The sequence below is a fragment of the Cnephaeus nilssonii genome (assembly GCF_951640355.1).
Source record: "Cnephaeus nilssonii genome assembly, chromosome: 8".
In the NCBI taxonomy this organism is placed as follows: Eukaryota; Metazoa; Chordata; class Mammalia; order Chiroptera; family Vespertilionidae; genus Cnephaeus; species Cnephaeus nilssonii.
This window is the reverse complement of record NC_137079.1, coordinates 41902829-41913819: the sequence shown is the minus strand read 5'-3', so window position 1 is coordinate 41913819 and position 10991 is coordinate 41902829. Positions and strand designations below refer to the sequence as shown.

Here is a 10991-nt window from a genome sequence, read left to right as displayed (position 1 = left end):
CATTGGTTCTATCTTCAAAATAAATGCAGACCTTGCCACATGATCCAAGCCACCATTGTCTCTTGTCTACTTCAATAACCAATAACTTCCTAATTGACTTCACTGTTCCCACCATTGGTCCCCATTATCTATCCTAAATATGTGTCACTCCTCTGCTCAAAACCCACCAGTGGCTTCCCATATAATTCAGAGTAAAAGCAACAGATCTTACAGATTGCTTGCACAAGGGCCAACATGATTTGCTCTTGCTACCTCTCCAGACTTATCCACTGTCAACCTTCACCTTGCTCACATGTGTCAGTCATACTAGTCTCCTTGCTGTTCCTAGAACATGCTGAGCCTCTTTCCCTTCAGGCCTTTGCATGAGCTGTTATCTCTTCCTACAATACTTGTCCTCCAGAGCTCTGATAGCTGGCTCCCTTCTTCTTTCACATCTTTAGTCAAGCATCACCTTACAAGAAAACCCTTCCCTTCCATACTATTAAGAGAGCAACTCTCCTCTTGATGATTAGTATCAGTCTTATTTTTCTGTATGGCAACTATCACCACCTTACATATTATACGTGCACTCTTTAATTTGATGTCTCTGCACTAAAATGTAAGCTTCATGGGGACCAGTTTACTTATTATGCTCCCTATTGTATCCTTAGCATGAGGAACCAAATTGGTTTTTTATAAATATTTGTTGAATGAATGAGCGAACATGTACCTAGATGACCATTGTTGAAGGTCAAATGTACAATTGCTATACAGACTTATGAAACAAGGGGTGTGCATGTGGAGATGAATGATTACTTCAGGCTAGAGGACCCAGGACAGTTCATGCCCCAGGAACCTCTGATCCTTTTTGATAGAATGAAAGGCTGACAGCACAGTGGTTGAAAGCTCAAGCTTCCTGGCAGACATACCTGGATTTAAATCTGGACCTTGCCACTTACAAGTTAGGTGACCTTTGGCACTTCACCTTTCTGACCCTCCATTTTCTTTTTTATTTATTTTATTTATTGATTTTAGAGGGGAGAGAGAGAGAGAGAGAGAGAGAGAGAGAGAGAGAGAGAGAGAGAAAGAGAGAGAGAGAGAGAGAGATCTGTTGTTCCACTTATTGATGCATTCATTGGTTAAATCTTGTATGTGCCCTGACCAGAGATCAAACCCACAACCTTGGTGCATTGGGATGATGCTCTAACCAACTGAGCTCCCTCTGTTTTCTTTTATTTTTTTAACTATGCTTTTATTTTAATATATATTTTTTTATTGAGAGGCAGGGAGAGGGAGAGAGAGATAGAAACATCAGTGATGAGAAAGAATCATTGATCAGCTGCCTCCTGCATGCCCCACACAGGGGATCAAGCCCGAAACCTGGGCATGTGCCCTGACCAGGAATCAAACCATGACCTCCTGGTTCACGGGTTGACACACAGCCACTGAGCCATGCCAGCTGGGCTATCCTCTATTTTCTTAACTGTAAATGTGAGTAACGCCTGTTTCCTAGAGTTAATGAGACTGAAGGAGTTAATATATGTGATGTTGGCTGGGCCTGGTGTAAGAAGCATGCTTTAATACATGGCCACTCTCATTAGACAAACAAGAATTAGAGGAGATGCAGAGACCAGAGAAAACAGACATAAGAATCAGGGAAGCACAGAATGTAGCCTATGAAAAGCTGAATGGTCTCATTTTTCTGAACATGGGGAGGACACACAAACAGCAGGAGACAAAGAGGAAGAGGAGATGGTTGTGGCCAGACCATTGAGGACCTTGGATGGCAGCCACAAGTGTGAACTTTAACCAGAGGTGCCAGGGAGTCATTGAAGGCATTGCACCAGGTCATGGCTGGAATGACATGGTTGGAATAAACTGAACCTATTCAGTGTGAAGGAAGGCTTGAGGTATCCATGTTCAAGTTAATACTGTAGCATGGGATTTAGAATGAGACAGAACTGGCTTTGAGCTCTGCAACATTCTAGCCAGTTATTTAATCCCTCTAAGACCTCAGTCTCCTCATCAGTTGCCTGAAGGCAGTAATGGTGCTTACATCAGCAGAGGTTATATGAAGATGAAATGAGTTAATACATATAAAAAGCTTAAGTTGTTCTGTTCTATGGAAAGTATCCTGTTAGCTGCTTTCAGAGCCTTATTCCATAGTGAGAATGGGAAACAATGAACGCTATTTTGCAGGTAGATGCAAAAGGACTCAGATCTTGAAAATGCTTAGAATTGAAGAGAATTCTGATGTTTTGCTCTTATGTTTCTGCATCAATCAGGGTTCTTAATTGCAACTACCTAAGCAATCTGCCCTAAATTAAATTAAGCATTTAAAAAATCCTACCTACCTAGCTCATGAAATCTTCAGAATGTTCCTAGAATCAGGCTTGGGGACTATTTAACAGGAACAGTGCACAAAGCATATTGCAAAGACCTTACTGTTGCCTTGGGGAGCAGACACCACAATTCTCACCTCTGAACTCGGCAAGGAAACCAGAACTTCTAAGCTTGCTGTCCTGGAAAGCCAAAAGCATCCATCTGCCACCTTTGCCAGAAAGTGAACTCGAAATAGTACCTCTTCTATCCCATTCGTCTCACTGATGTAGAAGTCATGCCTAGCTACCACTGGTGCTGGAAGCCTGTGGCAGACACCTTTGCCAGAGCTTCAAGGAAGGCCAGGAAATAAATGGAATTTTAATGCTTAGAGGCCACAAACCATGACAAATATCAATTTCTACTCTTAAGAGAAATTAAAGTCATGAGAGAGCACATATTTGCCCTGTATTCTACTGACTATTCCATTGGATCTCAACCCCAAAGTTGAATTTGGGGTTGAGATCCAATGGAATAGTCAGTAGAATACATCTAACAGACAGTTGAATATGGATTTGGGGTTTAGAATTGCATTTTGGAAATGGTTATACAAAAGGAGACCTCTGAAGCAATACAAGAGCATGAAATTGTTTGCTGAACTCTTAATATGTGGTTTTTGGACCTTTCTTCTTGATTTTGCTTTATTAATTTTGAGAAATTATTTGTAGTTGATAAAGTAAAAATACACAATGCTAAAAAAATCTATGGTGTTTGATTTTATTAAGTGATAGATTTATCTTCCTGTAAGCTCTCTAATAGTCAAATAATTACTTAATTAAAAATTAAATAATTATTATTTAATGGTCAAATCAGTTGATCACTATTAAATGAATTATTTAATTTTTAAATTAGAATTACTTAATGTTTGATTAAACTATTTAATTTAATCTAAAATTGCAATATCATTTTTAGAACTAATATTTTTATTCAATTAATTCTTTAATTATTAAATAATAATTATTATGATTATTTAATTATTTGGAATTATTTGATTTTTGTTCTTTTAGTTATAGGAACAGAATATTGATTAATAAATATCTTGTTACATAAAGAAAGGTCATATACAATTTTATAGTCAATATTCAAATCGTTTGCCAATTTGGAGGCCTTTACATAAATTTTGGAGGGTATTTTTTCCTTCAAGCACTAAATGAATTTTAGTTTCTGAATAGTTTTCTTACCTCATAAGGTTGTTGTATCAGTCAAGGTTTGATTGAGAAGCAGAATTGCTATGTACATTAAAACATAGGGGATCCATTATAGGGGTTAGACCGTATGCGGATATAGGAGCTGGTGACCCAGTCTCTGCAGGGTGTTGGCTCTGCCCCTAATGTTGAGCCTGAAGTGTGGAACTTTTGGGTCAGCCAGACTGGCAAATGGAAAGGGAAGCTGGATGTGTTTGAGAGCAAGGACAAGTGGGAGCCCACACTGATAAACTGGAGCCCCAAGAGGACAACTGGAACCTGTGAGACAAATTGGAGCTTGCATCTATCTTTCACCACCTCCAATCCCAATACCATGAGTCGGGGGCAGGGCGGTGTGGAAAAGCTGGTGTCTTCATCACAAAGGTGCATATGGTCCTGCTTTGTGCCCTGGAACAGCTGAAGGGACAGATCTTAGGGGAGCTGGAGACTGGATGAGTTGAGTTGTTGCACCACACCAACGAGGCCACCAGCAGATCAGCCAGGACATGCACAAGATGCCACAATGACTGCAGCCTCGCACTGACCTTCAACTCTGGAAGGAAATATGGCTATTGTTTGACTTCCACATCGCACATCAAATGTTTCTTGTGACCAGCACTAATCCAGAACCGTATAAGGAAAGGAATCTGGGGAAACATAATTCTAGTTTAGCTACGTTGACACACCACAGTTGTAAGAATTTCTACTCATAACATTTGCATTTTATAAGTTATAGACATTGGACAACAAAAACTTTTTTTGGATTACAGTTTTCATGATTTTGACTGCAATTGGGCCATATCGCTTTAAAATTTGCAATTTACTTAATTCCTCAAATATCATTAGTATTTGAATAGCTTATTTAATACTCTAGCACCTACAACAGCACTAATATGAATGAAGCAATTGTGAGGCATTTTAAACTAACTAGACTTATTGAGTTACTGTGTGCTAAGGAAGCACTTTGCTCTCTATTCCTGGGGACAAGTTGTATAGTATACTTTAGGGAGGTGGGCTAAATGGTTCCTTAGAAAGTCTAGGCTGCCTGACCTCTGCCCTAGGTGCTGCAGTAGTACTATGCTCTCACTATTGTCTTTTAAATTCTACTTTTGTTTATGAAAGGTCATTACCATTCATCTTCTCCCCTGTTTGACCTCAGACTCCCCTCTCTCTCTGAGATTGTTTCCTCTCTCTTGCTCATCAAACTGGTAGCCTAGAAAGAGAAAAAACACAAATTCTTCAAAAGCCACTTCTTTCTTGAAGCCCTTGAGCAATGAGCCTTTACTGATCTATACTTTCTTCTTGGTAAAATGAGGATGGGTGTCAGTCATCTGCCCCTAAGTAGGAAAATCAAACTAAGGACCATTTTATGTTTAGAAACGCATAAGCCCTCCTGTCTGGTTCTCATCTGAGTTTGCAATTATTTCTTTTTTTCCCCTATATTGCATAACAAAGCAATCATACTTACAATGTTATAGTTGACATGCTTGACTATGTTTTGTATTCTGTGAAAAATAAGTTTCTTTTCACATATTATACAAAAACTACTTTTACATTATGTCTTGCTTGATATATTGGTAGGCACTTAGATTGATAGCTAGATAAATGTATTGGTGGATGGGTAAGGACAGATAGATAAATATACTGAGAAAAAGAGGCTATTTGAAGTAATTTACCTATTATTATTTTTTAACACGAATGATTCCACTTTTCAAGTTTAGAGGGATTTATTCACTAAAGAAATCACATTTATAAAATAAAATTCTTTGGGGTTTTATCCATATATATATATATATATATATATATATATATATATATTGAAATTATAACTGTCAGAACATTCTAGAATTTGAGAATTCTGAATTATAACTCACTGATGTTTCAAGCCCCTCATTTTATATATAGGAAACAGAGGCCCTAGGAGTATAAGTAATAAACTTAAGCATAGAAGCCAAAAATTGAACCTCGATATTCTAAATCATATTACCTTCTACTATGCCACTAGGAGAAATATATAGCCTACACAACTTGCATGTAAAACAGTCTCATTTGATCAACCCCCATTTAATGTTGATGCTGGAATACAAATGATATGATTAGTGGGTCAGTGGATTTATTTCTTCATCTATACCAAATCATATTACACCTATAACATTATGGCCTTGTAGTTAAATCACAGCTTGAGACTGGATATTTGATGTTTTTGATGAATTATTGTTAATATTTTTAGATGTGAAAGGAGTATTATGGTCCCATTTTTTAAGTTCTCTTTTAGAAATACATACTGAGATTTTTACAGATAAAATGATGTAATGTCTTGGATTGTTTCAAAATAAAATAGTTTTGGGGGAAATAGATAAAATAAGACTAGCCCTATTTGGTAATTATTGAAACTAGGTGATGCATACATAGGTGATTATACCATTCCCTCTACGTCTGTTAATGCTTGAATTTTTCATAACAACAACAACAAACACTGCCACTGGAGCATTGAGATAATGAGTATAGGCTCTGGAGTAAAAAATGAGGGAGATTTCCATTGCAGATTTGCCACATACTAGCTCTCCATCTATGGAATGGGTGTAAAGTAGCTTCCTCATAGAGTTGTAAAATTAAATGAGACAATACATGTGAAACCCTTAAAATAGCCATTTCTAGCACATTTTTAATTACTCAAATGTTATCTAATGTATTAGTACTGTTATTGTCATTAATTTTTTCTGTCATTGTTTGAAATGATGCCTTATCTTCATGGCTTTCTGTTTGCCTTCACAACTATTGTAATGGTAAAAAATAAATGTTAAATAAAAGACATGAATACCATTATCTTGGGGTTTTTTAGATAGAAAGAGTGCTCACTAAAGTTTTCAGATGACACCTTTTGGCTCTCTGAGCAGCGCCATGGCAGCCATGGCCGTGGGCAAGAATGGGCTGTGGGCACGTATGAGAGGCGGCAAAAAGGGAGCCAAGAAGAAAGTGGTTGATCCGCTTTCTAAGAGAAATTGGTATAATGTGAAAGCACCAGCTCTGGTCAATATAAGAAATGTTGGGGAAACACTAGTCATGAGAATTCAAGCAACCAAATCACAATGGATGGTCTAAAGGGTCATGTTTTTGAAGTGAGCCTAGGTGATCTGCAGGATGATGAAGTTGCATTTAGAAAATTTATGCTAATTACTGAGGATGTTCAGGGCAAAAACTGCCTAATTTCCATGACATGGATCTTACCCGTGACAAAATGTGCTCTACAGTCCACAAATGGCAGACCATGACTGAAGCTCATGTTGATGTCTAGACTACCAATGGCTATTTGCTTACTGGTAGTCTATTCTGTGCTGGTTTTACTAAAAACACAACAATTGGATTCGGGAGACCTCTTATGCTCAGCATCAACAGATCCACCAAATCCAAAAGAAGAAGGAAATCATGACCTGAGAGGGGAAGACAAATGACTTGAAAGAAGTGGGCAATCAATTGATTCCAGGCAGCATTGGAAAAGACATAGAAAAGATTTGCCAATCTATTTATCTGCTCCATGACATCATTATTAGAAAAGTAAAATGTGCTGAGGAAACCCAAGTTTGAATTGGGAAAACTCATGGACCAGTAATAAAAAAGCTACTGGGGATGAGACAGGTGCTAAAGTTGAACAAGCTGATGGATGCCCTTAACCAGAATTAAGGAACCAGCATGTAATTCATAGACCACTTTCAATAAAATGGTTAAGTCCCATTGTTTTGCAGAAGACTTTTTGGAGGTCATCAGTATTTTGCTAGTGCCCATTTTAAACACTGTTAAGTGCGTAGATATGGAAACAAAAACTTGGTATTGTTAATTCATATATACTTTGACAAATAAATGCAAAGCATATCAGTAACCCTATGAAGAGAGGCCAAAGTCTTTAGAATATTATATAAGTTTACATACTGTTTGGAGTACCACTGACTACCCCCAACTAATCTGTAACTAATCTAACATCTTCTCCTACCACTTCTATATCCACCCGAATGTGTCCCAGGTAAGCATATCATTATTTTAAGGTCTATGTGCTTGTTTTTCCTCCACCTCAAAAATGGATCTCTCAGGTATCTCATGGTTTGCTTCCTTAGTGCTTGACCAGATACAACCTTCTTGGTGTGGTCTTCCCTGATAGCCAATTAATACTATAAACCACTGGCTGAACCTTCATTCCTTATCCTATTTTTCTGTTTTACTATTCCACATAGCATCTATCGCCATTTAACACACCATGTAAATTTTAAAATTATGAAGACATGTATTTTTTAATTAAAAAAAGACATGTAGTTTTATTTATTTTCTTCTTTAATAGATTTCCAATGCCTAGAATACTGCCTGGATTAGTTGATATGAAATAAATATCTGTTTATTTGAATAAATGATAGTGAGTCAACAAGGAAAATAAGCACTGAAAGGAAGGTAGAACTTGTCATTGCAAAGTGTTGCTCATTCATTTTTTTACTGGCAAAGGCCAGTTTCCTCTCCTGCCTACCTGTAGGATCTGTCTTCTGAGTCCAGCTATCTGTCTCAGTATCTGACTTGCCCCAGACATTCAGAGCAGTGATGAATGTCCCTTTTCTGGGATAATTGCCATGTGGCCTTCCTCTACAGCCCATAACATGAGATCATCTTCTCAATGCAGTAAGCCCTACTTTCACAAGAATGACACAGGGACAGGGTGAGGGCTGCAGTTGGTTATAGGGTCCCAGAGCTTGTCTGTAGAGTGTTTTAACATCTGTGCTTGAATTTAGTGCCTTGGCTAGTTATTAAATGTATTAGAAAAAGTAATATCTGAAGTAATAAAACATTTGTTTTTAATATTTAAAAAATATATTCAAAAGAAGACAATTTTGTTAAGTTCTATGTACTTTTGAAAAGTACTTAGAAACAACTCAAGGTGTTAAAATATTATCAATAAGAGGAAATCTTAGCTTTGTTTCCTTGAACACAGGAAGCTCATTTATTGTGGAAGCATTTATTTACATACACTGCTTACATTTACTGCTTAAGGAAGCAAAAATATATAGATCCTTAAGAAGGTTGAACAATTTTTAAAAATTATGTAGCAGTTCAATGATTTATCAACTTGTTTGGGAAATCTTTTCTTCTGAAGGAGTAGGAAGAGGGTTGGAGCTCAACAGCCTTCAGCCTGTTTCCTTAAAACTTCTAGATGTTGAGTCCCCAAGTCAACACAGTTGTACATAGAACAGTTCAGTGGTAGTCACAGAGTAATGTTCTGCATATAAAGTAAACAACAGAAGCAGTGGTCCCCTTGAACTCTTTCTTTCACCAGTGTATTCTTTCTTAACAGTAAGTTAGGATCTATAAGTCTCATATTTTATAATAGAGTATCCCTTTAAAAGATTCTAAATATGACATTTCTGTTGGATTATAACATATCAATTTTCCTCTTGTAAGAAGAAAATTCTCACTCAGAATAAGATTTGTCAGGAAGTGACAGCTGTTTTTTGTTGGATGTGGATTTAAGTAAATAGTTAAGACAGTGGAGCTTTTACTAAGATGATTTAATAAAGCTCATTAATGTGGTTGATTTACATAGCTGACCCGAATAGAATACAAAATTTATCTCTCTGCTGCAGTAATATGTCATCAAAATATATTGATGTATTAAATGCACTACAATGTTAAATTTTAATTCTAAGTTTAATCAAATGTCTTAGGACAAAAAACAACACAAAGGGAGAAAAAATATTAGAAAGTAGTTTCCATTTATTTTCCTTTGTTCCTAACCCATGTAAAGTGCTCAGTCTACCTCATCAGGAAAATATCCACAGCCTTTCCGCTGTTTGTGGAAAAAAAAAAACCCACACAAAACACTGAGTTATTTTTGAAATTATAGATCAAGGCTATTAGATCAATCAATATAAAAGCCAATGAGTTAGAGCAGGGCTTTAGCTCTCAGTAAACATCCCCTGTCTCTATCAGCTATCTTCACAGTAATGAATCAGCAAGAAAGCATTTGACCCAGCAAAACTCAGCCCTATCTCTGAATTGTGATTCATACAATTCTGAGCCTTGGAACACTTCCATGCTCAGTTCTTTCAGTCCTCGTTCTCCACACGGGGGCTGAGGATATTACACAGTCCACTTGATAGGTATGTGATTGTTCACATATTAAGATCTCTTAGTCCTCCTTGAGCTTTATAGGAGAAGAAGGGAAGGAGGTTATATTATACTAGAGGCCTGGTGCACAAAATTCGTGCATGGGGGGTGGTGGGTGTGTCCCTCAGCCTGGCTTGCACCCTCTCCAATCTGGGACCCCTCGGGGGATGTCCAACTGCCGGTTTAGGGGCATTAACTCCAGCCATTAGGAAAATCACACAGAATGTCCTTGACATACAAACAGTGTGGTTTTATGAGTTGTTTTAATAATAATGGCCATTCCTTTAAATAATATCTGCTTACATACAATAAAGCTGGTACTATGTGAATTCAGAATGTTAATATCACAAAATCATAGAAGGTTGTAGTGGAAATAACCTTGGATTGTCTAGTCCAATCTTTTATAAATATTGGAATACCCTTTTCAAAGATTTTGAATGCTTTTTGTCCTAAGAAGCTTAACCAACTTTTGAGGCAACCCATTTTCTGTTAAAGGACTGGGGGACCCTGGCGGCAGGTGTGCGGAGCGGCCGGATCCATGCCTGCCGCCCCCTCCTGGCTGGGCTGAAAGGACTGGGGGACTCCGGCAGGGCTGAGGGGACTGGGCACTGCCATCTTGTGGCTATGGTCGCCACCATCTTTGTGATAGTGTGATGGTCAATTTGTATATTTCCTCTTTATTAGGATGTTTGATTTCATTCGTTTCTGACAGTTAATAACTTGGCCTTGGCTATGAAAGTTGTAAAATGTGAGAATTAAGCTATGAGTAGTAAAAATAACAACAACTGGCAACATCTATTGAGTATTTATTTGAATGTTGACAGGGAGCATTCAAAATATTTCCTGAACACCAATTCCTTTAATCCTTTAAACAGTTCTGTGAGGATTACTAGTCCCCATTGGAGAGATGAGGAGTCCTAGGCACAGGGGACTGCAGGCAAAGCTGCATACCTGCTGATCAGTGGGAGAGATGGGACTTGAACTTGAGAACTTGCTGGAGCCTGCACTCAACCACTACACCACGATGCCTTTCGATAGCAGCAACATCAATAATAGTGCATATTATGTCAAAAGTAATGAAATGAGAGCATGGCTTTGGAGTTAACAATATAGGTTCAGGTTAAATCTGTGCACCAAACTAGTAGTGTGAACTAGAGCAAGTTATTTAACTTATCTAAGTCTCAGTTTCTCAAAATGTAAGGTAGATTTCATAAAACAAGGCCAGGTAACAGGCTTACCTTCCTGAGTTCCCTTTGTCATCCATCTGTGGCTCTGTTCCCTCTGTTCCCTAGCCCTTGTACTCCTTTT

At 37.7% G+C, this 10991-nt stretch overlaps 1 pseudogene across 1 annotated transcript; it reads left to right on the top strand.

Annotated features, from left to right (window-relative positions):
* Positions 1-6452: 6452 nt before the first annotated feature.
* Positions 6453-7213, top strand: LOC307104551 (small ribosomal subunit protein eS1-like; annotated as a pseudogene). Its single transcript has one exon. The product of its transcript is annotated as a small ribosomal subunit protein eS1-like (transcript).
* The last annotated feature ends 3778 nt before the right edge of the window (positions 7214-10991 follow it).